A 17,188-nucleotide genomic window follows, 5' to 3' on the forward strand; every position below is an offset into this window, starting at 1 on the left:
TGGGTGAGTGTCTTTTTTTCTCCAACTAATATCAAAGTTCATCAGAATACCAGTTAGAACTTTGTAACTAGAATTTTTTAATAATAATTGATGACTGATCAATAAGTAGAGACAAGAAGAGTTAGGACATCACAATTGGAACAATAGGAATGCTTTGGGGTAGGCAAGGGAAAGCCAATAAGCAACACTGAAACGGCACCTTTTGTTAGCCAACTTTTCACTTTTTCTAATCTCAAATTTATTATCAATCGAACGTCTCTTTATTTTATGACCTGGAGTCTCCTACCATTAAACATCAGGCCTTTAAAGATTATTTTATTTTGTGGTATCAGACTTTTGGAATAAGACTATCTTCTTTGGGGCTTCCCTGGTGGCGCAGTGGTTGAGAATCTGCCTGCTAATGCAGGGGACATGGGTTCGAGCCCTGGACTGGGATCCCACATGCGGCGGGGCAACTAGGCCCGTGAGCCACAACTACTGAGCCTGTGCGTCTGGAGCCTGTGCTCCACAACAAGAGAGGCCGCAATAGTGAGAGGCCCGCGTGTCGCGATGAAGAGTGGCCCCCGCTTGCCACAACTAGAGAAAGCCCTCGCACAGAAACGAAGACCCAACACAGCCAAAAAAAAAAAAAAAAAAGACTATCCTCTTTGGAATGGCACTCAAGCTCAATGAGAGCCATATGACTTAACTGAATAATAACATTTCTGCATGTGTAAAGTTGCCTCCAAGAAGTATAAGAATATTCTACACAAAGCAAGGGAAACAGTTGGTGAAGAAGTAAGACAGAAGTGAAGCATATTTTCTCTTTGGATTTAAATGTAATTCTACAGGTAGACTTTTGAATTCAACATTTTTGAAAAGGTCTCTTGTTTTTCAATTACTTAATTTAGTCATGTAATCTCTGTATTAAAGATGTTTGAAACTGGATGTTTTATGTTTTTTTCATGCATTTTTCATACCTGTATTTTGTGATCATGTACAATATTATGCAGGAGAAAAAGAATATTTTCTTTTCTAATATATATACACAGAATTCACCATTGAAACATTGTTAAAAATGGTTATAGAACAAATGTACATGCTCTTTGGATATATTTACCTTCTTAATCTAGTCACTAAGTGCCTACTATAAGCACCATGAAGGTAGGATTTGGGTCTGTTTTAACATTATTTTATAAAAAATTAATTTTCTTCTATTATTCCATAAGTTATGGCCCTCTACCATGCAAACTATTCATTACAAATGAAGCATTAACCTCAAAGATAGATAGTAAACTAAAATGAACTGTTTTCTTGATGAGAGAAGCATCATCCTTTTCTCATCTAATAACTTTTCCAAATTCTGGACAAAATATAAGGAGAAGCAAAAATGAGTTTTCATTATTGTATATAAATCTCAATGACCAGCCAAAAATTTTTTAAAAAGTAATAAAAGAACTGGAAATTTTAACCCCAAGTCTTCCTTTTAAGGTTGATATTGCTGACTTAAAAGTAGCGTAGGATAGATGATTAAATATTTAGTCATGATAATGATTAAATACTGATGATTTAAAAGCAATTTAGGAAGAGTTACATGAAATTATTTTTGCACTATAACAATTTCAAATTAATACACTTATGTAAAAGATAAGTTGCATTTTAAGTTTTATCACAGAAAATCTCAGGCAATCAATTAAGGATATAATCTTTTTTAGAGATTTAAAATTAAAGCTTCGAGAACTAGATAAAAAAGAAAATGCCAATTTATTATTTTGATTTTTAAAATAACTCAATTATATGGTAAAAGGATATAACAAAGGTGTTCTCCAAAGTGTGTGTGTGTGGGGGGGTAGTTCTTAGAATATATGCGTTGTTTTGTACTAATGTCAACTTTACTTTGAACATATAAAACTTATATTCTTTTTCGTATCACAAAAACTGAAGTAATATGTTCCATCCCTCAAAATGACTATTTGTGTTTTAGGGATAAAGGGAATTTTGCACCCTAATTTATGGTTTCTTATTTCTCTACAATAACCCCATTCAGGGAAATGAAGGGCACATTTGTTTTACTGATCCCATCTAAGCACATTATAAAAGGCAAAATGACTGCAGAAAATCTATACTTAAACTATTGGAATGTAACAGGGCTGAGAAACCCCTTATAGAACACACAGAGGTCAGATCTGACACTCCAGCTTGACCTCATCAGGATCTGGAATAAGAGCATTTAGTGATTTTTAAGACATTAATAGAGCAGGGTTATGGGAAAGCTACTCTATATTTGACATTTCATTTTTTTGTGTGCATGTAAGTGAACTGAATGTATGACTGTTCCAGAAGAAATACAAATAAGTTTACCCCATTATAGAATAGATACAATTAAAAAATGCAAACCCCAGTGATAAATTAGAGAACTGCAAACTCAAACATGGAAAACAAAATGGTGCAGCAAGATAGAAATGGTGAATAAGATGCCTACACCACACTGTCATTACTTCTTTGCACATGTATTTTTAAAGCAAGGAGATTAAGAAATTTAATCAGTGTGACATAATTTGGATCATTTTATGGTCAGTACTATGAGAATTTTTTTTAATCTGTTCCAAGCTACATTTGTTTATTTTCTTTTCTAATATATATACACAGAATTCACTGTTAAAACGTTGTTAAAAATGGTTATAGAACAAAGGTACATGCTCTTTGGATATATTTACCTTCTTAATCTAGTCACTAAGTGCCTACTATAAGCACCATGAAGGTAGGATTTGGGTCTGTTTTAACATTATTTTATAAAAACTTAATTTTCTTCCATTATTCCGTAAGTTATGGCCCTCTACCATGCAAACTATTGATTACAAATGAAGCATTAACCCCAAAGATAGATAGTAAACTAAAATGAACTGTTTTCTTGATGAAAGAAGACATCATCCTTTTCTCATCTAATAACTTTTCCAAATTCTGGACAAAATATAAGGAGAAGCAAAAATGAGTGTTCATTATTGTATATAAATCTGAATGACCAGCCAAAAATTTTTTGAAAAGTAATAAAAGAACTGGAAATTTTAGCCCCAAGTCTTCCTTTGAATGTTGATATTGCTGACTTAAAAGCAGTATAGGATAGATGATTAAATATTTAATCATGATGATTAAATACTGATGATTTAAAAGCAATTTAGGAAGAGATACATGAAATTATTTTGAACTACAACAATTTCAAATTAATACACTTATGTAAAAAAGTACTACCTTTATTAGCATCACTGAGATTCTCAGATTAAGGACTTTCATTTCTGCCAATGATGGACTTAAAAAAAAAAAAAAATCAGACCCACCCTCTAAACTGTGAACTAGAAAAGCTGAGTAAAAATACAAAAAGGATCTTTTTTATGGCATCTTGAGAGGACAAGATCCTGAAAAGAAGGTGCAGAGAAGTCTGCCCATCTTTAACTCTGTTTTTCACCTTGACTCATTTGCCAATTTGGAAGCTGTTCCAGAGGCTGAGAAGTCACTCAGAAAATGGCAACTAAGAAGCAGGGAAGCCAAGAAGAGCTTTTCAGGAGTCCCATGGCTCTGAGAAAATAAAAATTGGACTTCAGGGGCAACTAGGGAAGAAGAGCCTTTGAAAACACCTCAGGATTTCAGTTGGGACAGAAAAAGGGCCACCCTAGGAGTAAGAATGAACCTGAAATAGACTAGACCTAACAGACTGAAAACCATATAGGCTCAGGTGTTCTGCTCTGACCCTAGTTTCCTAACAGAAGGAAAAGTTAAATCCTTTATGGAAGTAAAAAATATCACTCAGAGCTTAATTTTTTTCATAAACAAAGACAGGATTCCATTAAGAATTTCTGGGCATACCAGGAAACAGGAATAAGAAAAAGGCAACAGAAACAAGATCCACAGATGACCTAAATATTGGAGTTATTAGGCACAGACTCCAGAATTTCACTAGAGAACTAGAATCTATAAAGAAGAATCAAACACAAATTCTAAAGCTGAAAAATACAATTCAACAAACTGAAAATTTAATTTAAAATTATATTCATACTAAAATAAAATAAAAATTAAAAAATTATTTACAATAAAAGACATGAAATACTTAAGAATAAATTTATATGCTTGTATGCTGAAAATTACAAAGACAATTAAAGACCAAAATAAATAAAGAGATGAAGAGATATGCCATGATCATAGACTGCAAAATTCAATATTCTTAAAATGTCAATTCCTCCCGAACTGATCAATAGATTCAACAGAATTCCAACCAAAATCCCAGCAGGCTTTTTTAGAAACTGAGATGCCAATTCTAAAATTTATATTAAAATGCAAAAAACTTAGAATGGCCAAGGCGGTATTGAGAAAAAAACAAGTTGGATAAGTTAGCATATGGATATACATATACTTATCAATGGAACTGAATAGAGATTCAGAAAATCAGCTGATTTTCGACCCAGGTGCAAAGGTAATCCAGTGGAGGAAAGGAGAATCTTTTCAACAAATGCTGCTGGAATAACTGAATTCTTACTTTGAAAAGTAACAGTATCAACTCCTATTGTTATACCATACAGAAAAATTAACCTTCAATGGATCATAAGCCTAAATATAATATACTGTGAATAGTAAAAAGATAGTAAGAGGAGTTTATTTACAGCTTTATGCTACGGAACTTTAACATTTGGACAATATGTACAAATTCCTAGAAAAATATAATGTACAAAAACTTTTCTTCAAAAGACATTATTAAGAAAATGAAAGGCCACAAACTGGGAGAAAAATATTCACAACACACATTTTGACAAAAAAACACATATACAGGGGAAGGGGAAATGGAGAGGTATTATTCAAAGGGTACAAAGTTGGCTAGACAAAAATCACTAAGTCTTAGAGATCTACTGTACAGCACAGTCCCTACCGTTAACAATGCTCATTGTATAAAAATTTGCTACGAGGGTAGAGCTTATGTTAAGTGTTTTTATCGTAAAATAATAATAAATAATGAAGGCAGGAGGAAACTTTTGGAGGTGATGGATATGTTTATGACATATGTTGTGGTGACAGTTTTGTAGGTGTATACTTAACTCCAAACTCATCAAGTTGTATATGTAAATATGTACAGCTTTTGTTTGTTAATCATACCTCAATAAAGAAAAATGGTGTGTACCTAGTATGTAAATAACTCCTACATCTCAATTATAAGGAAACAAACTCAATTTTAAAAATGAGCAATATCAAACATTTAGAGAAGAGCTAACACCTATCCTTCTCAAACTCTTCCAAAATATAGCAGAGGGAGGAACACTCCCAAACTCATTCTACGAGGCCACCATCACCCTGATACCAAAACCAGACAAGGATGTCACAAAGAAAGAAAACTACAGGCCAATATCACTGATGAACATAGATGCAAAAATCCTCAACAAAATACTAGCAAACAGAATCCAACAGCACATCAAAAGGATCATACACCATGATCAAGTGGGGTTTATTCCAGGAATGCAAGGATTCTTCAATATAAGCAAATCAATCAATGTGATACACCATATTAACAAATTGAAGGAGAAAAACCATATGGTCAACTCAATAGATGCAGAAAAAGCTTTCGACAAAATTCAACACCCATTTATGATAAAAACCCTCCAGAAAGTAGGCATAGAGGGAACTTTCCTCAACATAACAAAGGCCATATATGACAAACCCACAGCCAACATCGTCCTCAGTGGTGAAAAACTGAAAGCATTTCCACTAAGATCAGGAACAAGACAAGGTTGCCCACTCTCACCACTCTTATTCAACATAGTTTTGGAAGGTTTAGCCACAGCAATCAGAGAACAAAAGGAAATAAAAGGAATCCAAATCAGGAAAGAAGAAGTAAAGCTGTCACTGTTTGCAGATGACATGATGCTATACATAGAGAATCCTAAAGATGCTACCAGAAAACTACTAGAGCTAATCAATGAATTTGGTAAAGTAGCAGGATACAAAATTAATGCACAGAAATCTCTGGCATTCCTATACACTAATGATGAAAAATCTGAAAGTGAACTCAAGAAAACACTCCCATTTACCATTGCAACAAAAAGAATAAAATATCTAGGAATAAACCTACCTAAGGAGACAAAAGACCTGTATGCAAAAAATTATAAGACACTGGTGAAAGAAATTAAAGATGATACAAATAGATAGAGAGATATACCATGTTCTTGGATTGGAAGAATCAACATTGTGAAAATGACTCTGCTACCCAAAGCAACCTACAGATTCAATGCAATCCCTATCAAACTACCACTGGCATTTTTCACAGAACTAGAACAAAAAATTTCACAATTTGTATGGAAACACAAAAGACCCCGAATAGCCAAAGCACTCTTGAGAAGGAGAAACAGAGATGGAGGAATCAGGCTCCCTGACTTCAGACTATACTACAAAGCTACAGTAATCAAGACAGTATGGTACTGGCACAAAAACAGAAAGATACATCAATGGAACAGGATAGAAAGCCCAGAGATAAACCCATGCACATATGGTAACCTTATCTTTGATAAAGGAGGCAGGAATGTACAGTGCAGAAAGGACAGCCTCTTCAATAAGTGGTGCTGGGAAAATTGGACAGGTACATGTAAAAGTATAAGATTAGATCACTCCCTAACACCATACACAAAAATAAGCTCAAAATGGATTAAAGACCTAAATGTAAGGCCAGAAACTACCAAACTCTTACTGGAAAACGTAGGCAGAACACTCTATGACATAAATCACAGCAAGATCCTTTCTGACCCACCTCCTAGAGAAATGGAAATAAAAACAAAAATAAACAAATGGGACCTAATGAAACTTAAAAGCTTTTGCACAGCAAAGGAAACTGTAAACAAGACCAAAAGACAACCCTCAGAATGGGCAAAAATATTTGCAAATGAAGCAACTGACAAAGGATTATCTCCAAAACATACAAGCAACTCATGCAGCTCAATATCAAAAAAACAAACAACCTAATCCAAAAATGGGCAGAAGACCTAAATAGACATTCCTCTGAAGAAGATATACAGATTGCCAACAAACACATGAAAGAATGCTCAACATCATTAATCATTAGAGAAGTGCAAATGAAAACTACAATGAGGTATCATCTCACATCAGTCAAAATGGCCATCATCAAAAAATCTACAAAGAATAAATGCTGGAGAGGGTGTGGAGAAAAGCGAACCTGCTTGCACCATTGGGGGGAATGTAAATTGATACAGCCACTATGGAGAACAGTATGGAGGTTCCTTAAAAAACTACAAATAAAACTACCATATGACCCAGCAATCCCACTACTGGGCATATACCCTGAGAAAACCATAATTCAAAAAGAGTCATGTACCAAAATGTTCACTGCAGCTCTATTTACAATAGCCAGGAGATGGAAACAACCTAAGTGTCCATCATCCGATGAATGGATAAAGAAGATGTGGCACATATATACAATGGAATATTACTCAGCCATAAAAAGAAATGAAATTGAGCTATTTGTAATGAGGTGGATGGACCTAGAGTCTGTCATACAGAGTGAAGTAAGTCAGAAAGAGAAAGACAAATACCGTATGCTAACACATATATATGGAATTTAAGAAAAAAAACATGTCATGAAGAACCTAGGGGTAAGACAGGAATAAAGACACAGACCTACTAGAGAATGGACTTGAGGATATGGGGAGGGGGAAGGGTAAGCTGTGACAAAGTGAGAGAGTGGCATGGACATATATACACTACCAAACGTAAAATAGATAGCTAGTGGGAAGCAGCCACATTGCACAGGGAGATCAACTTGGTGCTTTGTGACCACCGAGAGGGGTGGGATAGGGAGGGTGGGAGGGAGGGAGACGCAAGAGGGAAGAGATATGGGAACATATGTATATGTATAACTGATTCACTTTGTTATAAAGCAGAAACTAACACACAATTGTAAAGCAATTATACTCCAATAAAGATGTAAAAAAAAAAAATCGGCAAAAGTTTTGAACATACTTCACAAAAATGAAATATCACTATATACCCAACTCAAATGGCTCAAACTAAAGACAGACAATACCAACTGTTGCCATCTGACAGAAAGACCAATCACCCTTTTAATCTAGAGGAAAGCCAATTAAAGACGCAGATGCAAGTAGACTAGATGGTGAGAAGATGAGAGAATTCTTGGCTAAGCTCACAATTTTTTCCAATAAAAGCTCACAATTCTTTTTCCAATAAAGGATGAGGCAAAGTCATTGGTTGAGGAGGAAACTGGGGATTCCAAGAGGGAACACAAATAATGCAATAACTGGTTTAAAGAGACCAAAATGACTACAGAAAAGAGTAGGATGACTGGACTGTGTGAGAGACCATTTGGGTGACAGCACGTTAGTCCACCCAGTTGTTAAGCTGCTGGGTGTAAGCACAGAAAAGATAAATGCATGAGTTCATTTATGATCCGGGTTTTGCCAGGCAAGTAGTAGAACTCAGGGACAAAGAGTTGAGGGGATTTGCAGGGAAGTGACTTTAATATCACTATTTGTGAATATATACAAATAGAAATAATTAAGTAAATAAATAATTCTTCACACTGTGATGCACTATCCTAGTGTAAGTTACTAGCATAATGGTGACAAAAGCACTCCCTCCATTTAAGGTTGGTCGTATGAGGTACAGGGAAGACAGGAATGTATAGAAAGTTAAAATAAGCAGCTAAATGCAATATATCCAAAACTGAACCATCGAATGATGAACTTATTCCTTATTCTACACATTCAGTTTGATGTCTAAAATCTATACTTCCTCACCGTCTTCCTAATCAGGCTTTCTGCATCTATTACAGCTTTAGCTCTGACCTTTTCTTTCACGTGTTTCCTAATATCTTCCATCACTTCCCACGCCCCCATCTTGTCTCCTGCTCACACTATTTGTGATGTCTTCAATGATCCTTCGATATTGCCCAATTTTTAAAAAAATTTTTTTTTGGTTTTTCACATAAACATAATACAATGGCACTCCTCAACCGGCAGTAGCTTTCTTTGTAACACCTACTACCAAAACCATCAAAAAGTTTTATCCAAAAACCATAAAATGCCCTTATTTGGCTATGCCAGACAATCTAACTTCCTTGTATACCCCAGTCCCCCTCTGTTTCTCTCAGTATAACTGCTCAAAAATCTCTATTCCTCTCGCTCTGGCTTGCAAAAGTCCTTACTTTTTATGTAGGCCGCAGACTGGACAAAACTTTGAAATACAAAGATAAAAGTCTCTACCAAGGCTGAAAAAATTTCTTGGGAGAATTGAGTACCTTGCAGCTGACACTTTTAGAATTAGTCTAAAATTAAAACTGGGTGGGTACAGTTTCACACAGATTTTATTTTTCCAACCTACTTGGTTTCCATGCTGCATCTAAAAACAAAACACAGCCAGTGCACTCTCACGAGTTTACTACGGTCCGCCTATTAAAAGTGGTTTGCGTCTATCTTGTAAAAATGGAAAAGGGGCAGAATTTACCTTTCAAACGCTTCGCACAAGCGGCCTTCCTTTAGTTAAAATTTGAGAAAGACCAAGATCACACCATAAAACACAGAACATAAAATGTTTCTGACAAAACCCGAAAAATAAAGCTAATTAACTCCTTAAATTCTTAAGAGAAGCGCTGCTAAAAAGCCAAAAGACAAGCTTCTTTACATAATTAAAAAGCGTCTTTAGGTTCCACACGAGCAATGTATTTGCCTGCCTTCCCTTTTCCTAGTGACACCCCTCCCGCCTCAGGACCGATGCTTAAAGACACAGTGGATGGATCGAGCCGGTTCAGGAAGAGATTTAGAGGGGAAGACTGGGTCCATCCCAGCACGGGAACCGCGCCCAGCAGGCATCTGGATCGCTTAGTACTCAAGAGGGAAAATACAGCTCGAGTTTTTACCTCATATACCATTAATTTTCCACAAAGATTTCCAGAAACCTGATTCACAGCCAGAAAGCCAAACACTGTGGGCGGGAAGCTGGGGGGGGGGGGGGCGGGAAACAACCTACTACGGCACCACTACCGCCTTGCAGGGCCAGCAAACGTGCAGAGACAGACGTACGCGCCAGCGGCGCCTACGTCCTCACAATGCGCAAGCGCACGGCGAGGCCCCGCCCCTCCGCGCCTCCGGCGAGGCGCGCGCACCAGAAACCATCCCCCCGCTGGCGCCGCCCGAGGCCTCCGCCCCATGACCCGAAGGTCGCCGTTCGGTTCCGGTTTTAGTCCCGCCCTCACGCAGGAACCCTCTGGAAGTCTTATATCCGGGACCAGAGGCTGGCGCCAGCGCGCATTTCCGGCGACGGACGCGAAGGAAAGGATCCGGTGACGCCTCTTCCCGTCTCACTTGCCGCACAGGCTCCGGCTCTCGGTGCGGCAGCGCCATCTGGTGCCGAGTCCCTTGCTGCCCGCAGAGGGGGCGCGCGTCTTTCTTTCGGAACCTTCCAGAGAAAACGGGGCCCGGGTTTTCGTCTCTCCCGCCCTCGGGAAGGAGAGCCCGAGTCTCCGCCCTAACGAGTTCCCGCGTTGGAGGTACTTTGCAGGACTTTGAAGCGGAAGCTGCTTGTATGTGTTGGTTATAAATAGCCAAGATGGAGAGGAAACAGTTCTTTCTCTAGTTTTAAGTCCAGAAAAACAAAAGAAAACGTTTTTTTTGTTTGTTTCCTCATGCCTTGTTCCTGAGGTCCTCTCAGTCATCCCCTCAGCCATGAATTCCTTAATCTGTCGAGACATGGGTCCACCGTTTCTCTCCTGGATGGGAAGATTGGCACAGGCTCTGTGGCTTAGATTGGTCTTTGCTGTAAGAGCTTTTGTTTCTTTTCGCTTATTAAAGCAGTGTAAAAAACATGCAGCGTATGTGTCTGGAGCCAGTGGCGGAGCGGGGAATTTAGTGGATAGTTTGCTATAAAAACAGGCTAAGATTTAGGAAGGGTAGCCTCAGGGACACTCAGGATGAATGTAGATTTTGTTGCGTGGCATATTTCTATTAGACTAACCAGAGAAGAAAAGTCATTTCTCCCAAGTCAGCAAAGTCAACGTAAATTCTCCCTGGATGATGAATTTTTGCTCGATTTTCCTGGAAGGCCGAAGCCCTGATGATATTAGGTAGCTAGCATTGGATTGTTCTTAACTGCTTTATTGGGATGATGCTTTCACTGAGCATCAGAGTACTAGTGAAAGTTAATGAAGTAAGTTTCCTTTAGACTTCAGCGCCTACTGACTTGACTGCTCCACGAGGCGTTTCTCTTACAGCGGTGGTTCTCAAACGTGAGCACGCATCAGACGTCCCTGGAAAACTTAGTAAGACAGATTGGGCTTAACCCGAAGTTTTTAATTTGGAAGGTCAGGGGGTAGAGGTGTATAATTATAGCTATGGTAAGCTCTCCGCTGATGCTTAAGTTGTTGGTACTAGGATCACACGTGCAATAATTTAGAGTTCAGGATTGCTTTGTCAATAATGCTCTTGCAGTTGGTTACTAATGATAGGGAAGCTGGAGAAATCCATTGTTGGGAAGTTATGAACCGAGGATTAAAACCAGATAGTTCTACATAAATGAATATTCACACACTAAAGCGACTACTACACATAAACGTGTTCTGTATATTATCATGTGATAGAGGGTGCTGTGACACCAGGTATACTAAATATTTCAATTATTTTGCTGTCATTTTTGTCCTTCGCATTAGCTGTTAAAAGGCAGTAAAAGGGAAATGACTAGACTTAAGGACAGAATTGTTATAACCTAACATTCTCATTTTGCTTTTTGGTAGACACCAGGCTTTTCCGAAGTCCTTTTGCATCTCCCCAAATTCCTTTGTTTCTCCAAATCCTCTACTAATCGCACTCCACCTACACCGTGCCATTTACAAATGTACACAGTGTTTTCATTTGAAAAAATAGTCATCTCATCTTTAAAAATGGCTTACTTAATCTTTTCTGCAGGCCTTTTCTCTTAGATTAATTCTGTCAAATCCTGACTATGGCACTGCATTTATTGACAGTGAGAAAAATGCACTGCACACTAGAAGTTTTATCCTTACACCTAATTGAAATACAGATATTTTGGGATAGGTTTGGTATGTTCCTAACTGAAATTATTCCTAAAACTGGTAAAAAAAAAAAAAAAAAGTTCAGAATGTTTGCTTTGATGTAACTGACCTTATTATAAAAAAATAAGTGATATACCCTCGATTTGTAAATTAATATATCTAAAGACCAATGAAGACAACTGAAATGCTGCTTTTGCAATAACTCAGTAAAGTTTCTATGAGTGAAAAGCAATTTTGATAATGTCATTGAAGTGAGTAAAGGAATGAATTCATTGTGAACTTTGAGGAATGAATCCATATTCTCTAGAATTAAAGTAATTTATCACAATTACATCAGATCAATGAGATGGTACCTTATATGATTTTATAAAATTAGATATTAATCAATTTCTGTATATTTTAGGTTCATCCACTAGATTGTTCATTTCTAGCTCTGTGTCAGACACTGGGTTCCCTAAATCAGTTGTGTTCTAAAGTGGATTCATGGGCTTTGAGAGTCCTTAAGGAACAATGCAAAGCTCATTGTTTGCACTTACATACGAATGAGCCCAATTTCGTAGACCAATTATTGCTAACAACTAAAGCCTTCTTAGAAGTAACCTACCGAATGAGTTATTCAGCCTTACTAGATTTGATATTCATAGACTAAAATTATTGCATTACCACAAATAACTGAGGATTCTAATTCAGTACTCTATTGAGCTTTGTGGTTCCACCAACTCCTGACAAACTCTTGCTGTATATGAACACATGCAGGCGGTTGGAATTCCCATAATGCTCAAGGTTACTTTCCTGCCAGTGTATCATCAGTGTTATATTTGAGATGTTAACTATTCTTAATTATTGCTGTTCTTCCACATTACCTTTTAAAAATTATGTGAGGTTTTATATTTATGAATTGTTTTATACTTTTGTAATTGCCAGTTATCATTTGGCTGCAATTTTTTACTTCTCAGTTTTTAAAAGTCATTATTATTCCGTTCACTGGACTTCAGTTTTTTTCTTTTCCCTTCTAACATGAATGAATCTCCATTAGAAAAAAAATGGTTGAGAACACCTAAAACCATGATAGTGCCCTAAGAATCTGAGTACTTTGTATCTGAGTAATTATAAACAGTTTAAACCAAGGTAAGAAAGGCATATGCTTTGTGTTTCATTTTAAATGAAACTTGTTACAAATCCCCTCATGATGAACGGAGGTGTGATGTAAAACACACTACTCATTAGAAATGCTACCTGTTTTATTTTGGGGAGCATTATTAAACAACCCTACTTTGTTGACTAAATGTAGTTAGTAATTTATGGTATTTATTTATTATGGCTATTAACATCACCACTTATCTTGGCTAATTTTGTCCTTAAGCATTATGTGAGATAATGTAATTTACTTTCAATCAAGGATTGGTGGAGTTTGATACAGTAATTAGATTAGAACTCCAGTGTCAGATTTGCTTTCAAATGTATTTTCTATTCATTAATTTTGGCTTCCATTTGCTTACTTTTTAACCTTCCCTCCTATTTTCTAAAAACGTAGTTTGTAAATGGATATGTAGTGAACATCTGTGGAAAGAAGTATTTCTCCGAGGAGAAATTTCAAAATAAGTTGATTCAGCTCTTATAGTGTCTTAACTGTTATAGGCATCTTTTTTTTTTTTTTTTTTTGGCCGAGCGGCTTGTGAGATCTTAGTTCCCCAACTAGGGATTGAAACTGGGCCCTGGCAGTGAACATGCCAACTCCTAACCACTGGACCACCAGGGAATTCCCTAGACATCTTTTTATCAGTGTTATTTTTGCTACAATCAATGGACTTATTAATACTTTTCGTTTTAGCCAAACAATACTGGTATTCACGTTTTGACTTGGTATTGGGATCAATTTTTCTGTTTTTTGTACACTGGCAATATATAATCTTTTTGTCAGTCACTGGCAGTTGAATCTCTATAGCCTTAATACTGCCTTTTTATGGTGTTGGAGATACTGTTCTCAGACTTTCTAATCTGTTGGCTTGTTATGCTTTAAATCTCATTCAAACTGCCTGTCATTTCTGTTAAGTTATTCTTTGGAAGTAAGTTTGAATTAACCCGCTGTACTCATTTTAATGGCTCTTCTCCCCAGTGGTAAGCCACATTTATTATTGTGTTGTTAAAATAGTATCATTTCATGTTTGCAACCAATTTATTTATTTATTTAATTTTTTTAAAAAAATTATTTAATTGTTGGCTGCATTGGGTCTTCATTGCTGCGTGCGGGCTTTCTCTAGTTGCAGCGAGCAGGGGCTACTCTTTGTTGCGGTGTGCGGGCTTCTCATTGCGGTGGCTTCTCTTGTAGTAGAGCACGCGCTCTAGGCATGCGGGCTTCAGTAGTTGTAGCACGCGGGCTCAGTAGTTGTGGCTCGTGGGCTCTAGAGCTCAGTTGTGGTGTACGGGCTTAGTTGTTCCGTGGCATGTGGGATCTTCCCGGACCAGGGATCGAACTCGTGTCCCCTGCATTGGCAAGCAGATTCTCAACCACTGCACCTCTAGGGAAGCCCTGCAATCAATTTAAATAGACTAACACACTGCATGTGTTCCAGTAATAATTGATATAATTTGATATATGGATGAATTAAATTAACTCCTAAACTGGTAAGAGTACTGATTCAGACCATAATTGTTGTTGGTAGTAGTACATTTAAAACTCTTGACATTTGATATAGATAAAATATTTTAGTATCTAAGCTTACCATTACTAGTTGAGCAATGCCAATTATTTATTTATTTTTTTAACATCCTTATTGGAGTATAATTGCTTTACAATGTTGTGTTAGTTGCTGCTATATAACAAAGTGAATCAGCTATATGTATACATATATCCCCATATGTATGTGGATATATGTATACATATATTGGGTATCTCCTCCCTCTTGCATCTGCCTCCCACCCTCCCTATCCCACCCCTTTAGGTGGACACAAAGCACCGAGCTGAACTACCTGTGCTATAGCAATGCCAATTATAATACAGATAGTTTGGAAAAAGTAAAAATATAAGGATATTTTTATATGACTTTTAAATATTACCACAAAAGTAGCCATTTCCCGGGAGGTCTTTTTCAGCGGTTATGCTATACTGTATTATGAACCTTTAAGCATTGATCAGTATTAATTAGAATTATTGATCAGAATTAGTCATTAACACCACTGAACTAACTGTGTCTACCTCTTCTTCAGTAGCCCTGATGTTTTGGTCATATAGTTGTAGCCATTGTATCAACCCCACTGCCTTAAGTGTGCTTCCATTCCAGATGGAAGTCAGTCCCATTAAGCAAATTTCTGTTGAACACTTTGTGTTGAGTATAGTGATGTCTTCCTTCCTAGCTACAGTTCCTGTTGTACAAAATTCTACATATGTGTATTTATGTACTTGTGCTTTTCCCACAAATGTGAAATTTTAGGATACGATATTTGTAAGCATATGCGTGATTTTTCTTGAGCATATTTTTAAAAATTACAACAAAACATGGGATCTTGGCAAGAGAAAAAGGAGGTAAAATATATAGAAGAGAGGTGTACGTAGATATTTTTCTAATGAAGTGTGGGAAAAATATAGGAAACCAAAGGAAAGAAACTGAGACATGTGAAAGCTTCAGAGTAACAGTAGTGTTCTACTGTGGTTGTTTGTGCACTGGCATTAAGTTCTCTTACACATAAAACTATGCATTAGGAAGGGTTTCAAGAACATGTCACAGAATACTGGCATTTTCTCCTTCAATTAATCTAAGTTACGTAAAGTAACTGACTCATAAAATTGTGAAACACTGATCATTTGGTGGAGATCCAAGGAAAAATGCTTCTTAAAATGCATATTTATAACAAAGCAAAAACACATTCATAAGCATCTTGAGAAAATTGATGGGCTAAGGAAATCCCAAATAGTTTTTAGGAAGAGGAGTTGTTATTGAACGAGGCCAATTATTACTATTTAAAAGTACTTAAAATGGGGCTTTCCTGGTGGTGCAGTGGTTAAGAATCCACCTGCCAATGCAGGGGACATGGGTTCAAGCCCTGGTCCGGGAGGGAAGATCCCATATGCCGCATAGCAACCAAGCCCATGCGCCACAACTACTGAGCCCACATGCCACAACCACTGAAGCCTGTGCACCTAGACCCCATGCTCCGCAACAAGAGAAGCCACTGTAATGAGAAGCCCACGCACTGCAACAAAGAGGAGCTCCTGCTTGCCACAAGTAGAGAAAGCCCATGCACAGCAATGAAGACCCAATGCAGCCAAAAATAAATAAGTAAATAAATTTATAAAAAATAAAATAAAAGTAGTTAAAATGCCATTAGTTCATTTATTTAATGAGCTGTTTGTCATTATTTTAGATTCACTTATAGCGACAGTCCCCTAACTGTGCTTTAGCTATAAGGCCTTAAATACTTCATTCCTGCTTTCTTTTACAGTAACAGGTTTTGGGAATATAACTGTTATGTTGATAAGTAATGCTAGGTGAAGGAATAAAGTTAAAACAACTCCAATACTTGAGGAAAACAGTTATAAATACTAAGAGTATTTATAGCAATGCCCCAAATATAATATGCCCAAAGAGTATTTTATATAAAAAGAATTGCATTTCTTCTATTTGAAATGAGTAAAATATACATGCATCAAAATAAATTCGAGGTAGAACAAAGTAATACATATAAAGAAAAGCAAAACCAAAAATCCGAAGAAGATGCAGATGAATATCCAATCTTTGGATAGGAGGAAAGGACCTTTTTTAAATCACAAAAGCAATCAGAAATCAAAGGAAAAAACAGTTGATAATTCTTGTTACATAAAAATTTTTAAGTTTGTAAAAGTTGTAAAGTTTGTTAAAAATTTAAAGAGTAAATAAATTAGAGAAAATATTTGGCCTTAGTATGTCAATATATTAAAAAAAAAACAAACCCTGATATAAATCAGAAAGGAACTTAAGCAGATTTTTTTTAAAGGAATTATACATAAAAGCTTTACTTTCTCACTTCCCAAATGTTTTAAAAATTAATTTTTAATTCTGGCAAAGATGCAGTGGGTATAAGGTTGCCATATGTAATAAATAAAAATAGGAAGCCCAGTTAGATTTAAATTTCACATAAGCAACAAATATGCAATGTTTGGGGCAT

This window comes from Tursiops truncatus, chromosome 18 (assembly GCF_011762595.2).
Source record: "Tursiops truncatus isolate mTurTru1 chromosome 18, mTurTru1.mat.Y, whole genome shotgun sequence".
In the NCBI taxonomy this organism is placed as follows: domain Eukaryota; kingdom Metazoa; phylum Chordata; class Mammalia; order Artiodactyla; family Delphinidae; genus Tursiops; species Tursiops truncatus.